General features: G+C 45.9%; 1 pseudogene; it reads right to left on the bottom strand.

Moving 5' to 3' along the window:
* Positions 1-1,116: 1,116 nt before the first annotated feature.
* LOC112628746 lies at positions 1,117-11,247 on the bottom strand (annotated as a pseudogene).
* Positions 11,248-18,471: the final 7,224 nt, after the last annotated feature.

The following is an 18,471-nucleotide window of genomic DNA, read 5'->3' as shown; positions in this document are numbered from 1 at the left end:
TTCTGTTTACAAGAATTCATAAATTGGTAAAATTCATTCTAAGAAGACTTGGCAACTAAAGCTTTGGACTGGAACTGGCATTTCTTTCTCTACTTTTCCTTCCTACCGTTTCTTTCTTTTAAACTGCAGTATTCGTATTTTAAAATGTTTTAACTTATTTCAGAACATTAAGATAGCAGTTACATTTTTTAATACTTATATTATTTTTAAATGACTCAGATAAAGTTTTAGAGAAACTATATTATGGATAGGGCTAATTTATACTTTCAAATTTTCTAAAAATCAGCTTTGGTTTTAGAACTGATTGTTTTTTCATCATCTACAGTCAACGATGGGAGCCTTTCATTCCTCAGAAATAATCCCTTTTTAGGTCATCGAGAAAGGGCACAACTGCTGCAGCTCATGGTGCAATATCTTCATGAGCCCAGAGCACACACAAATCCTGGGGGAACTACCATAGTACAGCGCTCATTCTTGGCACCGGACCAAATGAAACACATTCTATCCCACACACACCTGCCAGAGCAGGCCACTTTCCTCTTCTGTGAGATTTGAAAAGCTCCCCCAAAATGTTATTACTCCCATCACCAATACACAGAAAACGGGGGAAAGGCTGTTTCCAGTTCTCAGCCTTTAAACAACTCTAAATGTCAGTACTCACAGTGGCACATTACAAAGTAATAAACAGTGCACACTTGAGGGCAAACCACATATTTTTTATCTGAATTCCATAATGAACATACATGCTGCAATGACATTAAAAAAGCATAGCAGCCTATTCCAAACCAGCGACAATAGTTTTGTGCAAATAGTGGGGGTTTGTGTGTTTGACCTCCCATCATGTAAGGGCAAACTCGATATGCATGCTAATGACCAACGATTATGAAATTAAAAATGAAAAATGCTAAAGAATGCCAGAGTGAACATCAGTGAAAGTCACAGAGACCCACTCTCCTTTAACTTTTTACAAATAAACTTAAATTATAAATTAGAAACACAAATACTCATGAGTGGCTCTAACATTCAAATGAAGTAAATGAATTGGGTAGGCGATTAACCCCATAACTTGTTTCCTTTTGTAAAATTTTTTGACCAGCTCTTTGATGATGGTGATGTTTATCTCCTTCTTCTCGGCAGCCAAGCCCGGCAAAAGAATGGCACACAGGGGTTGATGCCCAAGCCTGGGTGCTCCATGCTGTCAGTGAGGCTCACCTCACAAAGATCTTTGGGGAGAGGGAGGCGGGGATCTGAGCGCAGTGTGAGCCCCCCCTGCCCCTGCCTGCCCACCCGCCTGAGGACTCTACTCACCACCATGCTTGTCGGCAGCCCCCATCTCCTGGGGGTCTGGGGCTCCCAGACTGGGCTCATCAGCAGGGTTCTGGGTAGTGGCCAGGTATTTGCCGTGCCCCTTGTTGTAGTCCCCACAAGCCACAGCATCATCTCCTGCAGCTCCAGCAGCTTCACCTGGAGGGAGGGGTCCTCAGCTGTCATGCCGGTGCCCACCCTCATGCCCACCCCCACCCCATCAGAGATGTTGCACACCCTACTTTCATCTCCTCCTTGTCCTGGGCCAGCCTGATGATGTCCTCCTCCCGGTGCCGCATCTTTGGCACTACCTCCTGGCTCCGTTATAAGGTGATGAACTTTCCTGAGGGAGGACAGGGCTCAGACACTGAGACCCCTCTGACAGCCCTGCAGTTCCCACTGCCATGCCCTGTCCTCCAGCTCACTGATGGCGTCTGTCTTTCCAGTACTGGATGAATCGAAGTTCTAGTTTCTCCACCCACTCCCTTAGGTCCACCTTCTCCTCCAGGAGGTCCGAAGGCCTCTCTGGAGTCAATATAATGGGGTCATATCTTGGCAGCGACCTGCCCCACCCCTGCCCTTCTTGGCCCATGCCAGAACTCATTCACCTCCAGCTTCTCCATGACTTCCTGCAGGGCCTGGTGGGTCTCCCCACTCACAGACTCGGCCCCAGTCACTGGGGCTGGGATCACTGCTTCTGGCTCCTGCTGGGCAGAGGCCACTGGGTGAGCCAGGCGCTGGCAGCACACTCTGTGCTCTTTCACCTGCTCTTGTAACCATGCCTGCTCCTCCTGGGCACTGACTTCAGTGGAGTTGTAAAATGCCACCAGAAGACAAGACGTGAGCATTCTTGTGGGGGCATACACAGAACAAACGGGCAGAGAGGTGGAGTGCAGCCCCTTCCCTTGGGGCCTCAGAAAGTGCACCTGTTGGTCACAGGTGAAATGGTGTCTGACCACTGGCTCCCAGATGGGGTGAGGGTCCAGAGAAATCAGAAGGCAGGGAAACCAAGAGCATAAAGGGGTCTTGGAGGGACCACACAGGAAGGTGGCAAAATGGGTGCAGGGGGAGTCAGGCTCACCATGGCCTCCCAGCTCTCCAGGTCCTCCGGGACGGTCAGCATGGGCTGAGGTGCCTCCTCCTCCTCACTGTCCAGATGTCCTCATCCATCTCCTGTGGGGGGTGGCCAAAAGGGTCCTTAGACAACCTAACAAGGGAGGTACTATGGGCCCACCTCTACCTCCACCATCACTGTGTAACCCTGAGCCAGCCCCTACCCAGAGAGGAATAAGCTGCTGTTCTTTATTTTTACTTTTAAGAACCAAGATCTTGCTATGCTGCCCAGGCACAGTCCCACTACTAGTCGGTGCGAGAGTTCTGACCTGTTCCATTTCTGACCTGGGCCAGTTCAGCTATCCTTAGGCAACTTGGTGGACCCCGCTCCCAGGAAGTCACCATATTGATGCCGAACTTAGTGTGGGCACCCAGTCGGCATAAGGACCAGCTGTTCTAAAGGTCTCTTCCAACTCCTTAATCCTGTGCTGCTAACAGTGCCCCCTTCCTCCTGGGGCTCTCTCCTCTTCCTCTGAGCAGGTCCCCGTACCTTCCCCAGGGAGAGCTGTGAGGCTCAACTGAGCCTGTAGGGGTTGGTTCTGCTGGCTGGCAGCTTCCAGACGCTCCTAAGGGGCAAGGAAAGAGTGAGAAGGCACGGAGTGTGCCAGGGAGTCCCCCTCAGCAGCTCCCTCCCCTGGGTCTCCTGCAACTTTTGGCGGGCCATCTTGGCCACTGCTTTGCCCCAAGCTTCCTGCTGATGCAGCTGGTTCTTTAGCTGGGTCTGCTGCAGTAACTGCCTGTGCAGCGCCTCCTTCTCAGTGGTCAGCTGCTGATAGGCGGCCACCTACTGCTGGTAGGTGGCCAGATACTGCTGCAGGTGACCCAGGTAATGGTCTGGCTGCTGCCGCAGACTCTGAGCCTCTTGGCTCTTCAGCTTCACCTGCAGGAAGACCCTGGGCGTGAGGGCACGTGGTGGCTGGCTTCCAGATTCTGGGTCCATTGATAGGGTAGCGAGAGAAATGTGGGGCTCTATCGCCTGCCCAGGCCCCTGGCCCCTTGTTCCGGGCCTAAGTGACTGCCTCCTTTTCCTAGAACCCCATGCCTCCTTCCCCAGCCTCAAATCTCATACCCTTTTCTCATCATTTAAACTGTAGGCCACAGACTGGTGGAAAAGTAGTGGGAGACAACCACCATCTGCTAAGTGCGCTACATGCCTAATGCTTTCCAAGTATTATCTCATTTAATCCTCAACTCCTCTGTAAGGAAAATGATAACTTCCTATTGAAGTTAAACAAACAGAGACTTAGAGATGCAAAGTACTTGAATGGTGACCTGTGAAACTGAGGCTGGAATCCAGTTTTAATCTAAGGAGTATTTTTGTTTTGTTTGGAGACAGAGTGTCACTCTGTGACCCAGGCTGGAGTGCAGTGGTGCAATCTCAGCTCACTGTAACCTCCTCCTCCTGGGCTCAAGCGATTCTCATGCCTCAGCTTCCTGAGTAGGTGGGATTACAGGCATGTGCCACCATGCCTGGCTAATTTTTTTTTTTTTTTGGTAATTGTAATAAGAGATGAGGTTTTACCAGGTTGGCCTGGCTGATCTCAAACTCCCAACCTCAAGTGATTCTCCTGCCTCAGGCTCCCAAAGTGCTGGGATTATAGGCATGAGCCGCCGTGCCTAGAATAAGGAGCCTCATATACCACTGTCTCTTCCCCTGTGATTGGGGGGCTCCATACCTCTAGCTGGGATGATGATGTCCAGACCTGGGAGGAGCCCAGGGCTCCACATGTCTAATAGTCAGAGGGCAGGAAGCAAGAAACAGTCACAGGACTGCCCTGGAGGGTGCTGGGGCCACTTGACCCCAGGTTGGAGCGGCCTCTGTCCTGGTACCTCCCCTCCCCAGAGGCTGGTGCTCGCTTCCCAGCCCTTCTTGGATGGGGGATGGAGGTTACTGTTTTCTTCACCTCGCCCAGCTTCTCCTGCAGCTCCTTTACCTAGTGCTCCAACTGCAGTGCGCTCTTGTTCTCATTGTTCTGGACAGAGAGAAGCAATCAGCAGCCACCCACTGCAGCTGGAGAACCAAGAACTTGGTGTCTGCCTCCCATGGCACCGGGAAGGGTGGAGGCAGGTGAGAAACATCATCCCCTCTCTCCACAGCCTCCAGTGCAGCGCTCTGGCTCACAGGTGCCTTTAGAAATAACATTTCACATGAGGGCTAAAACGCCCCTACCAAGGCCTGGAGGACTTGGTAGGAGGGCAGGCTCCCCAGGTGGGCAACGCACCAGCTCTTCAAAGCCGCTCTGTGGCTCAGCCAGCTGCTAAAGTCTCTCGTCCTGCTCCCAAAGCCTCTCCTCCTGCTCCTGAAGCCTCTCCTTTTGCCCCCAGATCAGGACACTCATGCGCTGATTGTTGTCCACCTGGGCTTGGAGTTCTCCTGCCATTCTCTCAACCTCCTTCCTCAGATGCTGCAGCTCCACCTCAGAGGGCACTGCTGGAGGCTCCAGAGGCAGGGGTTCAGCGGAGAAAGGAAGCAGGCAATAAGGGCCTCTGGATTCTCAAAAAAACAAACAAACAAAAACACTTCCTGTTGGTGCACAGCTCCTCTCAGGCTCCCCAAACTTGACCACACTGCTAATAATTCCTCGCACCCAGATGGTAGCCAATCTTCCGAACCACTTTCAGATAGAGAGCACTGTGGGTGGCTGACAATGGGCCTTCTTTGCTGATGGGGACACTGAGGCTCATGGAGACGACAAGACTTGCTATCTCCTGGCACAGACCTCTTTCCCTCTGCCTCAAAGCCCTTCCATCCACCCACCTCCCTGGGGTACTCTAAGCCACTCCCAGGGCCCTCTGATGCCAGGCCTGCTCCCAGGTCATGCCAGCCCCATCTTACCCCTCTGGTTTTTGAGTTTGGACAAGCTCCTCTCCAGCTTCTCTACCCGACGTGTATCATGCTTCTTCTCCTTCTCCAATGTGCAAACCTGCCCAAAGCACTGGGGCAAAGGGCCCTGGAGAGAGGGGCTGGTGGCTGGACAGGCTGCCATCTCCCTCTCTGCTCCCACCTCCACAAAGCCCATGACCACCTCTGGCTGTACTGTTCCCATTTTACAGATGCCCAGAAAGATCCAGTGACCTATTGAAGGTGGGGGACTGAAGGGTCAGAGCTCCCCTCCGGAGACATTTTCCTCATCCTCTGCTGCCACCAGGCCCTCTCTCCTTTTATGTGTTAAGCATATTCATCTCTCTCTCGCTGGACTTGTTTAAGCAACTCCTTCAACTGCAAGAACGGGCACAGAAATTAGGAAGGGCCGTCACTGGTCCTTACCTGCTCCTGGCCACCTGGGGTCATCTTCCTTCCACATCCCTCCCTCTGCAAAACCTCACCTGTGTCGCATGTGTTTCAGCAGTGCCTGCTCCTGTATGGACTGCTCTAACTGCTACTCAATAACTGCTTTACCGCAGCTCGAGGTCTGGATGGTGAAGAGTGAGAAGTTTCCAATCTGTGGGACCTGGGGCATTCCACACAGTGCCCCTTAAAAGGGCTAGGGCTTGGCTCAATATACAACTCGGTCAGTAAAGATCAAGGCACTTCCAAGCCCATGGTCTGGTTTTTAAAAGAACTCAGTCAAGTTGGAAGGGACAGGGAAAAGATCGAATTTACAGCTGGCTAACAGACATCCAGAGAGATCAGATAATATCGCTTTGTTATTACTGTTATTATTACCACTGTTTGAACTTTTATTGAGTGCTTCACCAGGTACCATGCTAGCAATCCCATTTAATCCTTGCAACCACTGTAGGAGACAGTTACTATGATTACCTCTATTGTGTAGATGAAAAAACATGGAGTATTCGAGGTTAAGTGCTTGCCTAAGATCACTTAGGCAGAGCTGGGATTTGAACACCCAGGTCTATCCAATTCCCAAGCCAATTTTTTTGTTGGGGGTAGGGGCACAGATAGGAAGGTGAAAATTAATCTTTTTTCACTATTTGAAAGGATGATACATTCATATAGTCTAAAACTCAGAAGGAACACAGGGAAGTGTCTCCCAGCCACCCTGTTGCTATCTCCTGAGCTTTTAATGAACCCTTAAAGACATGTTTTATGTATATTATCATAGTATGTACACACACACATACACACACACACACATGCTTCCTCTCACTACAGAAGTGGTAACATATTAAAGGTATTCTTCTGTACCTTCACAGTACAAGTAAGTACCCAACACCTAGGACTTGGCCAAGACCACAGCCAGGTAAGGGCAGGGCAGGCACTTGGCCTCCAAGCTCTGCATCCAGTACTCACTCCCCACAGTGCCCCCCAACTCACCCACAACAGTTGACTCAGCCCAGGTTGCTCTAACAACCGTACACAAAAGCAGAAGGAAAAGGCCATGCTGCGTTCTGGGCAGGACACTCCATCCTGTAGAATGGAGCTTTAGGCTCACTCCTCCATCTAGGAAGCCAAGCTGCCAGAGGAAGGGACAAGTGGCCGAACTCACACTGATCTCCTTCTTCTCCTGTGTGGCGGTGACAGCAGAGAGAGCCCACTCTAACTCTGCTATACACTGCAATGAATGTTGCAGGCGGCCAGCCAGATCCTTGGATTCATCTGTAATGAGACAGTTGAGATGGGGCCCAAAGAACTCCCCCTAAAGACATGTCAAAGTGCCAGGTTGAAGGATGACAGGGTGCCCAGATTCCTACATTCAAAGTATCTGAGAGAACGTTTCATGTGATACAGGTCTGTATTTAGTTTCCCTTTCTGTGTGTTCAATCTCTGGATTTGAACCTTTGGGAGAAAAGCCAAGCAAGTGCTGAAAGAGAAGGAAAGAAACATTCTCTGGAGGACAGGATAAAACTTCACACCCTCCACTCACCTCTAGCTGCCTTTTGGCTTTCTGTTTCTCATTGTTTGCTTTCTTTTCCTGTAGGAAGAGGAAGACAGAGCTCTTACCAGGGGGAGGCAGAGATGGCACAGCAAGAGACAGGCCCCCAGAATGCCACCAATACCCCAGGACAGGCCCAACCGTGGGACCAGGTTATCAGGGACCCTGTGGGGATGGGGTGGAATCTGAGGGTTGAGCCTTATTCCCTAGGCTGGGAGTGGGTGAGACGAGACCAGGGCTTCTACATCTGAGTGCCCCCCAAACCCAGCAGTCATGTCGTGAGCAAACAAAGAAATCATGTCACTTCTTCCAGCTGATGTTCTACTTGTTTCTTCTGTTCTTTCTGTTGGGAGAGTCAAATTAAGGTGATGGAGGGTGGCCCCCTCAACTCTATTCCCCAGACCAGGAAGCAGCAGGCAGTGGCCAGGAAAGGATTTTAAAGGCAAAGTTCTCAGACCCAAAGGGAACACTACCTGGTAAACTCTCCTCAAGCTCCCAAGGACAGAGGATTTGGGTCTTTGTTGGTTTTCAACCACAGCCACAGAACTCAGTCTGAATCTGGAATCTCTTGAGAGGAGAGTAACATAAGCCTCTAGAGATGGAGTTTGAGAAAGGCTGCCCCTTCTGCCAGCTTGTGATTTAGAAAAGTGTGTTCATTCAATAAACATTTACTAAGCATGTATGGACCAGGTACGGTTCTTCACAGGACAGCACATATAGGATGGAAAAGGACAGACAGGAACCCTTAGCCCTAAGGTTTCCATTCTAGGGGGCCTTTAAATCTCTGACTCTCAGAACCAACAGAAAGATACTCTGGTATTCCCTACCTTCTCTGGAAACACGAGCCCAAAAAGGAGAGGTGGCTTGTTCAGAATCAAAGAGCAAATTAGGGACTGAGTCACGGCAGAAATATGGGGCCCCTGACAACCAGTCAGGCTAGCACTTCCCCGAGGGGCAAAAACCCCAGGGCGTGTGTAGCTAGGACTCAAGCAGGGGTGTCTGGAGAGGAGAGAGTCAGCAAAGAGGGCAGCAAAAGAAGAGCCATGCTGCATGCTGTGGGTTCCCTCCAGTTGAGGCCTGGGTGCCCCAGCTCCCTATTTGTCCTTGGCACCAGGGGCACCCAGGCCCTTTCTTCAGGGCCCCAAGGGGAAACTGGAACCCAAGATTGGCAACGTGGAATCAGGGAACCCCACTGGACTCTTACCAAAGATTTGATGGTGTTATTCAGTTGACTGATTTTTACAGACCTCAAGTCCAGGACTACTGCTGGTTCTTGGCATGGGCTCTGAGGTGCATGCAGTAAGGAGGACATGGAGGAGGAGTGGGTCAGGAAGTAGAGAGAACAATCATTAGGGCTGGGGTGTGTGTGGGCTGTCTCAGCTGGCAGAGGGGCACCCAGTCCCCACTGTGGGAGAAGCTTGGAAGGCTGGCCTGCAGGGTCACTGCACCTCCGCCCAGAGCCTCTTACCTCCAGATCCTTCAGGGTAGCAGATGATGTAGGGCCCTCCCCATGGATACCTGTTGCTGACTATAAGAGATGAGAGTGTACGTAGAGATGCTCTGTCCACCTCAGTGTCTAAGCCCTCTGACTTCCTTTCTTCCCCATCAACTGGCAACATTTTCTTTTCTGCCTATCTTGGACCCTTTCTCCCAAAACTCCTCTGTGCCAACTTCTCTCATGGTTCTTATCTCCCCACCATCCCACCCTGGGACCCTTTCAGTGAGTCCTGATGGCAAGTGACTGTTCTCATTGTCCTGGCTTCCCCTTGAGACTGGGGATGAGGAAAATCAAACAGCAATGACCATATCCTGGGTGTCCTGGGTGTTTACAGCAGGTCATGTACTAGGGGTTAAATAAAAATAACAATGACAAATCTCATTTAAACTTCACAAATGGAAGTCAAACAATACCACCTCTATTATACAGATGTGAAAAGAGGGGCCCAAAGAGCTCAAGCAACTTGCCCTAAATCATATCCCTAGTAGACGGAGAGGCAGGATTCAAACCCAGAATTCTTAACCAGTACCTAACAGTCCATTCAGAATCTTAACAATTACCCTCCACTGACCCTTGGGCCCCCTGTTCCCAGGAGCCTGGCCAGCCAAGACTCACATCTCCAGGTGAGTGGCAACCATCAGCAGTAGCTGTCTCAGGGCCACTGCCAGTTGTTTTCCTGTTCCTCTTTGCTCCTGTTGAAATGCCAGGGCTCTTTCTCTGCCAATATTCTTTTAACTGTGGGAGAGAAGAGCAGTAATACTCATGAGTACTATCAGCCCCTACAGCCACATCCTCCCTTACAGTTTTTACAAAATACTCTTATACACCATCTGATTTTATGATACCAACAACTGTACAAGGTGTTGGTACAATCATTTAGTGACTGAGGGGGATTGATATCATGGCTAGAGAAAAAAACAAAAAAGAAAAGAAAAGAAAAAAATGTAACACTGGAACTTTGAAACTCAGTCTTCTGACTCCAAGCTTTGGGGTTTTGCCAAGAAACAGTGGCTGCCAGGGACCAAAACCAGAGGCAGAGGTAAAAAAGTAAACATTAAGTAGGCAGGAACTGTATGCCGTGTGGTTTAGAGTCATACATCCTCACTTGTCTATTAGTGTGAAGCAGTGTACCAGTACCTCTCAAATTTTATATCAATGTGTCCTCATGGCAGAAGGAAGCCTTTCTGTTAAATCTGGGAATTTATCAGAAAGAAGACAACCCAAACCTCATTTCAGAGAGAAGTCTGGTATACTGTTAGAAACCTATGTTACATAGGTGACCTATGTGACATCCCTAAGTACATTATTGTTTTTTCTCTTGATCTCAAGAGAATCAAGGGAAACTGATGCTTCAGAAAGATGTCCCACATTTATCCTGTGGCACTCAGAGTACCCCAGGTTCAGATAATATGAGGAAGATTCAAGCTGTCAAGTTCAGTTTCCCAAGATCTATTCCACAGAAGATGAGCAAATCTCACTTCAGAGACCACTGAATGAAGGGCAGTCTGGTCCCAGAACCATGGAGAATCAGAATATGAGGTGGAGAACTCAGAAAAAAAATGTTGAAATCTCTCTGGAAAGTAGAAGCTTGGGAGAAAAGCCAAACCAAACCCATCCCCCATTGCCACCCAGAGATACTGTTAATGTTTTGCGCTTAAGTGTAGGCTTTCCCCACTGTCAGTGTCTATGTGAAGGGAGTGAGGCAGCCTGAAACCTCTTGCTCCTGGGTCCTATAGTCTCCATTCCCCTTCCAGCTGGAAATTTGTGCTGTGACCAGAGGAACCAGAAATGGGGTGAGAATGCTTAGGGGACTGTGTCGTAAGACCAAAGGCCGGTCTTGCAGTAATGACACTTCCTAGGCGGACTGTGACATCACTACATTCCACTCCTCCTGGTTGGGGGAAAGGACCACATCAGTGTGATGTCTGAGTAGCTGCTCCATGATGAGGGAGGGAAACACAGGGTTGGGACCCAGGTCCTTGGAGATGCCACCACACAGAACCCAGGAGGTCAACCTTGAGGTAGCAGGAGGGGAGGGCAAAGTCTGCAGCAGGGAGCCCCAGGAGTCACCAGCCCAAAGTCACCCAGGGATGACTACCAAAGGCGGGGCCTGCGCCTGGGGGACCCAGGTCCTTGGAGACACGAGCCCAAAGAGCCCAGGGGGGTCAAGCTTGGAGTGGCAGGTGGTAAGGGCCCAGTAATGGAGTGGGGAACCCTAGGAATCACCCGCCCAAAGTCACCCTGGGGTTATTGCTGTGGGCAGGGACTGGGCTGCTTGCTGAAGGGGCGGGGCTGACTGACAAGACTTTGGTTGGGGGAACCCAGAGAGGCCATGGTTGGGGGGCCCAGTCCGATGTGCCTCAGAAGTGGTATGGTCTCTGGCAGTGGTCTTGTCATCAGAGGGGATCTGTGGCTGGGTTGGGGGGCCATGACATGGTGCGTTTTTACCTTTTTCTTTGCTGCCGCCAATTTGCTCTGTCGAGTTTCTTCTGCCATCCTGGGGTGGGGAGGGAGGCAGGGGAGGTTGGGACCACATCAGCGAAATCCCAGCAAGCACTGATCAACACCTCCAGTCACCTACCAGGCAGCTGTGCGACTGATCCACAGGAGGCCTAACCAGGGCCCCAGTAGAATGCAGAAATGGGGCGTGGCCTTAATGCTCCAAGTTCATTGGTCACTGAGTAAGATTAAAGGGAAAGGGGGTGTAGCCAGGCAGCAGTATGTCCAGAGGGACCTGCGGCTCACAAGGAAAGCTGCCCACGCAACCGTTGTCCCCGCCCACTCTGAGGGGAGGGGCTGCCCAGTCTGGGATGGGGGAGGTGCCGGCTTTTGTTTTAAAAGCTTTAAAACTTTAAAAATATATGTGTGTATACTTTATATATATGTGTGTCTGTGTGTATCTATGTTTTCCTTCAGAGCTGTGCTCATTTTCCAGTTTCTATGCAAGGTCCATGATTTTGGCCTACATTTTTCATCTTCAAACACAGTACAAAAATTACCAGTATTACCATAACTGAGACACAGATCCTATAAAAATGGAAAATCCATAGCATGCCTGATGATTGATGAAGCAGATTATATTATCCAACATTCTAATAAGATAAAATAATCACAATAGTTTGTCTTTTTTGGAAAAACGTTTCTCTTATTCTCCTACGTTATAGTTAAGATTTTTTTTCTTAAACAAGAAACATGTCTAATATCTGTAACAACACAAAGCTTTTGGGCCGGGTGTGGTGGCTGGCGCCTGTAATCCCAGCAGTTTGGGAGCTCGAGGTGGGTGGATCACCCGAGGTCAGGAGTTCAAGACCAGCCTGGCCAACATGGTGAAACCCCATATCTACTAAAAATACAAAAACTAGCCAGGCATGGTAGTGGAGGCCTGTCATCCCAGCTTTTTGGGAGGCTGAGGCAAGAGAATCACTTGAACCCAGGAGACGGAGGTTGCAGTGAGCCAAGCTCACACCACTGCAGTCCAGCCTGGGCAACAAAGTGAGACTCCATCTCAAAAGAAATAAAATAAAATATAAAATAAATTTTAAAAGCTTTCAATTTAATAAGCACTCAAAGCTCTTTACCAGTTTAAAACAAATACAAGGCCCATTTTTCTAGAATCACCTGGCCTCTCTAAGCCTTGCAAATGAAAGTGAATTTCTCACTTCATACTTGGCTATGACTTACAATCATGAAAACCAAGAATTGTGTTATGTCACTGTATACTGCTTGTTACCTGAATTCCACACAAGGCTGGGATCAAGGGTTGAATCTTTCATGATTTGTTCCATAACCTGTGTGCTTCTTATCCCAGACCAAACTAAGCTTTTGTCTAGAGTTCTATAATTTACAGTTAGTAGACAAGAGTGGTTCTCAGTAATGTCATCTCTGGACTAGCAGCACCAGAAGCACCTGAGAACTCTTTATAAGCGCAAATTCCCAGGCCCTACCCTGGACCTGGTGAATCAAAAACTCTGGAGTAGGGCTCAGCAATCTGTGCTGCAGTCATCCCTCCAGGTATTTAAGAACCTCTGCCATACAGCAGGTAGAAAAATGTGTTTCCTTCTGGAGGCCCAAAGCCAGGGATACTATATGTTCTGTCTTGATACAAAACAATGACATGCAATTAAAACACATAACTCTCCTTCCTACTCCCACCCTCCATCCAATGTGTTTTATTTTTATGAGTTCAATAAGAAAATAAGTGGCATTCAGAGGTTTACTCTAACAAGTATATTTACAAGAATCAGTTCCTATCTAGCCTGATCTCATACAAAACCATTTACATCCTCTTACTGCTAAAGTTTTTTAAAAAAATCTTCACAATGTAAGTCTCAGGCACACTAGGAGTTCTATAATAAACCACCAAGTAGATCAGAATGTCCAAACTTACTAGAGAAGAAAAGTGGAATCATTGGCTATATTTTCAAATTGCATCCAAAGGAAAATTAAGTTCTGAATTTTTTCATCTTCATGCTTCCAAATTAATAGAATTCAACCAGAACACTCCATTCCTTCAAAGCCTCTAGCCAGGCAGTTTTACTGTATTACTTCTTGCTTTCAATGGATATAGGCAGAGTCCTGGTAGGCACATTTTGTATACCTGCAAAGATGCAGAACTAAACAGTTCCATCTGTTCCATATTAAAACAAAAGTCCTGTAAACCTTGGATGGTGAGTGTAATACTTCAGCACTAGCACCAAAGTCTCAAATAGGAAAAGATGCCAAAACACCACTAGCAAACAAAACTAAACTCTTGGCCGGGAGCAGTAGTTCACACCTGTAATCCCAGCACTTTGACAAGCCAAGTTGGGATGATTACTTGAAATCAGGAGTTCAAGACTAGCCTGGCAGCATAGCGAATTCACATCTCCATAAAAAAATGTAAAAATTAGCTGGGCGTGGTTGCACACACCTCTAGTCCCAGCTACTCGACAGGCTGAGGTGGGAAAATTGCTTCTGCCCAGGAATTTGAGGCTGCAGTAGCTATGATTATGGCACTGCACTCCAGCCTGGGTGACAGAACAAGACCTAGATGATTACATTCTCTCCTGCTCCTGTTTACACTAAAATCACTAAGTTAAAATGCTTTCAAGTTTGGCAGGATAAAAATTAAGTGAAATGTGACTTTGAAGTTTGGAAGGAGAAAGAAAGAAGGAAGGAAGATAGGGAGGGAGGGAGGGAAGGAGGAAGGGAGGGAGGGACGGAAGGAAGGAAGGAAGGAAGGAAGGAAAAGGAAAAGAAAGGAAAGGAAGAAGGAAGGAAGGAAAGAAGGAAGGAAGGAAAAGGAAAGAAAGGAAACAAAGGAAGGAAAGAAAGACAAAAGAAAAGAAAGGAAAGGAAAAAAGGATAGGAAAGGAATTAATATACATCCAGCTATTAAAAATGATGATGCCAGAATATATTTACTGCCACAGAAATATGTCCAAAACATAATAAGTGACAAAAGGCTATTATGATTCTACTTTTTAAAATATTTACATGCATAAAAAAGGGTAAAAAGCAACAAACCAGAATGTTTTGAGTGGCAAATTAAATATTTTTCTTAATATTTGTCATCCAAATTATTACAAAAAGAATGTGATTTCCTTTATAATCAGGGAGAAGTGTTAATTTCATTTATCTATATTTAAATCTCTTTTCTTTTTCTTAGTTTTTCTCCCATATGTATCCCATGTAGGCTAGAATCCCTGCCTCTTGAGGGAAACCAGCCCATTTTTGGGAAGTGCACTACATAAAGTTGTCCCATCTTCCTTTTATTTTAAGACATCTGGAGACATTTTTGTTTCAAATTCTCTTATTGTTCTCAGAATATATATATATATATGTATATATTTTAATATATGAAATTGAGGAAAAGACAAAGGAAAGGCTGACTCCCTACCACCCTCCTGGGGGTACTCTTCCAATATTTGCTGCTATTGTTACGTATTAATATTCACTGGGTACTAAAAAGATGGGCAGCCCCTTAGATCCTTTTTTCTTATCTCTTTCTCATAATCCTACTTCATTCCTTCATTCACTTATTTTTTAAAGGGTCATGTGTACAAATATATAGTTCAGAAAAATTTTTAAATATAACTATCTATAAAAGTATGTGCAACATCCCCTTCACAGTCTTATTCTCCTTCCACAGCCAAACATTTTTAATTCATTTCTTATATATCATTTCAGAATTTATCTTTGCAAATACACATGTATATTCTTATTCTACTCTTCTCTCTCAACACAAAAATTAGCACACCATACATACGATACCATTCCTTCTCCCTTTTAAAAAACACACACAATAGGTCTGAGTTCTTCTACATGACTACAGAGGTCTTTCTTATTCTTCTTTTCAGCTGCACAGCATGCATCGTTTGGATGTACCACAGTTTACTTAACCAATTCCCAGTTGGCGGACACTGATATCATCCCTATCATACTCTTACAAGCAATAATGCCAAGTATAACCACCCACACACACCAAGTTCATTTCTGAATCTGCCTTTCATGAAGCCTCTGTTTGAATCACCACAAGGTCACAAGGCTGAAAATTAGCCCCTTTCTTAGTTTTCATTATGTACAGCAGTATGTAACAAAAGACTCCGTTGGGCAAAGCAAACGTACTCTTTGGAGATTTACTTCATAACAATAAATGGATAAACAGAACACCAAGGAGAACCATTTCTATTTAACCATGTGCATGTATGTATACAATCATGCATATGCGTAGGAAGTATAAATCAATCCATCAAAGCATTAAGCATTGTCTCAGTATGGTGGATCTATGGAGTGCTTTGTAGACCACCCTCCTTGCCTATCAATTCTTTCTAATTTCACAACAGTAAATATGTATACTTTTGCAATATAAAATTTCAAAAAATGATAACTCAAATTAAGTTGTATATATTCCTTCAGTCTGTCCTATATTTGTATGGTGCTCCAGAGTGCTCATATATCACTTCATTAAAAAAATTTATTTATTTTTCAAATATAGAGATGGCAGGGTCTTGCTCTGTTGACCAGACTGGTCTTGAACTCCTGGACCCTCCTGGATTCTCCCACTTCTACCTCCCAATGTGCTGGTATTACAAGTGTGAGCCATCACGCCTGGCCGGCTTCATTTCAGAAATCTTTCCCCAGCACTCCATATATTACAAATAATTCCTTTTTCTTGTTTAGAAGGCATTTTAGTGATATCTCTATTACCTCACTTGTCACATGATAATCAATTGCTCACCCATCCATCTCCCTTCATTGCTCATGAGCTCCTTGAAAAGAGTCTGATTTTCAGCACCTTGAACAGTGTGCGACACTTACATGCTTCATACATAGAGAAGGAAATGATTTCACTACAGTGTAATTATTCCCAGAATTCAATATCTGTATTTCTAAATTGTTCTAGATAGTCTGCCAACAACCTGAGAATGTTATATTTTTTCCCTAAAACTTCCATCCATTACCGAGTGTCTACAGTCACAGTTAACTCAATTGTGACATGACCTCTGGCCAAGCCAAGTCATAGTTTTTTTTTGTTTTTTTTTTTTTTTTTTGGTTTTTTAGGTGATTTTTAATTTTAATTTTTGATTTTGATTGTTTCCTTTTTGTTTTTTTAATCTAGCAGTGTTTGGTAAACTTCAACATCCCCACATTCCTGTGTCTTAGCACCTACTGGTCTCTGCTTGGAATAATGTCTCAAGATTTTAGTCACCTGGAAAAAATTTCTACTCACCCTTAAATAATCAGCTTAAATAGGCCAGGCATGGTGGTTCATGCCTGTAATCCCAGCACTTTGGGAGGCTAAGACAGGGAGATCACCGGAGGTCAGTAGTTCAAGACTAGCCTGCCCAACATGATGAAACCCCTACTTTACTAAAAATACAAAAAAATAGCTGGGTTTGGTCTTGGATGCCTGTAATCTCAACTACTCAGAAGGGTGAGGCAGGAGAATTGTTTGAACCTGGGAGGCAAAGGTTGCAGTGAGCTGAGATCGTGCCATTGCACTCCATCTTGGGTGACAGAGCAAGACTTCATCTCAAAAAAAATTTTAAAAATTTAAAAAAAAATTTTAAAAACTTAAATAATACCTTCTCTGAGAATCCTTTAAATCTTCCTATTCTTTCAGGAAGAGTTGAAAATTTCACAACTTTGAAACATTTGTGCCTCTATTACTATGTATCAGGCACTGAACTGAGTACCTAGGATAGAAAGATGAAACTGTAGATCCTGCCCTCATGGAGCTCATGGTCTAGTATGGAAAACAGACATATGAACAAATAACCACACTACAGGTCTTCAGAGCTCAAATCCTATCCTAAATACTGCTAAATTAGTGTTTTGTGAGGTTTCAAAAGTACCAGGGCCAGAGATAATATGGCTGCTTGGATGACTTTCCATCCAAGTTAACATTCGGCCCTCATCACCAAAGGTGATATGTGTGTGCCTCTTCCTTGCAACCCACCAGGGCCTAATGCATCATATCACCACTTCTGAAATTAGGAAACAGGCTCAGAAGTCCAAGAGCTTGACCAAAGTAACTCAGTTGGTAAGTAGCAGAACCAGGTCAGTAGGATTCTTCTTCAATATCCTGCCAGTTACATGGGCAAGTGACCTCAAAATCAACAAAAGACAAGTAGAGGTTGACATGTGTCAATGGAGAGAGGCTCAAAAGGAAGAGTTTATACACAAGAATAGTATAGAAATGTTCTGGAAGTATGCCTGGGGATGTGAAGTAGGAGTGGGCACACCAGGTTTCACCTTGGTCAAGTGAATCTATAACTCCAACCTGGGCCTCACCCCCTGAGCTCCAGACTTAGCTATCTGTCTTTCTTACTCTAATATAAAATCCACAGGGCAGGACCTTAATCTCCAGCTTGTTCATCACAGATTAAAGCAGAGCCTGGCTTATAGTAAGTACTTAATAAATACACAAATGAATAAATAAACATACATGAGTGAATAAATAAACTATCAAAGAAGCTAAAGAAACATTCCACATTCTTGGGGGAAGGGATTACCATGAAACAGACCCTAGCAGTCACTTATGAATACAGTTGACCTTCATGATTTGTGAACCCCATATTTGCAAATTTACTTACTTGCTAGAATGTCTTTGTAATCCCCAAATTAATACTTGTGGAACTCTCAAGGTGGCTCCTGGATAGACACACAGTAGTGAAAACTCTGTCACTCCTTGCACATGTCCCAAGCTAAGGTCAAATTAGGTGACCCTCAGTCTTCTTGTTTCAGCTTTCATACAAAGATGACTTGAAGACAGAGACAGTAGAGGACAGCGCAGGGTCGTGCAAGAAGCTGTGGCTCTGGGGCCAATAGGGCAGGGTCTGAATTGTAACTCTGGCACCTGTTAGTGGAGTGACCTCAGGCAAATCACTTAACACTTCTGTACTTCCTTTATTCTTTTGGAAATAAAGAAAATTCAATCTACCAGGATGAGTTGTTTTTGGGAATTAAGATTATAACCTAAGTGAGATATGTATATATGTACATATTTACCCTGGAAACAAGGGTTTAGAATTTGATTAATTTGGTGTTCTAGGCAACTTTATGGAATATTACTACTGCAAATAATAAGAATTGACTGTAATTATTTATAAAGAAATAACAGAGATGTAGACAAAACAATTATTTGGATGAGCTAGAGGCAGGCTTCAAGAAGCCTCTGAAGAAACAGAACTTCACCAGGCACTTAAGGTGTGGAAAAGGCTTGTGAGGAGAGAGAAT

Source organism: Theropithecus gelada, chromosome 7b, assembly GCF_003255815.1.
Source record: "Theropithecus gelada isolate Dixy chromosome 7b, Tgel_1.0, whole genome shotgun sequence".
Taxonomy (NCBI): domain Eukaryota; kingdom Metazoa; phylum Chordata; class Mammalia; order Primates; family Cercopithecidae; genus Theropithecus; species Theropithecus gelada.
The sequence above is the reverse complement of the archived record's forward strand: the minus strand, read 5'-3'. Positions and strand labels throughout refer to the sequence as shown.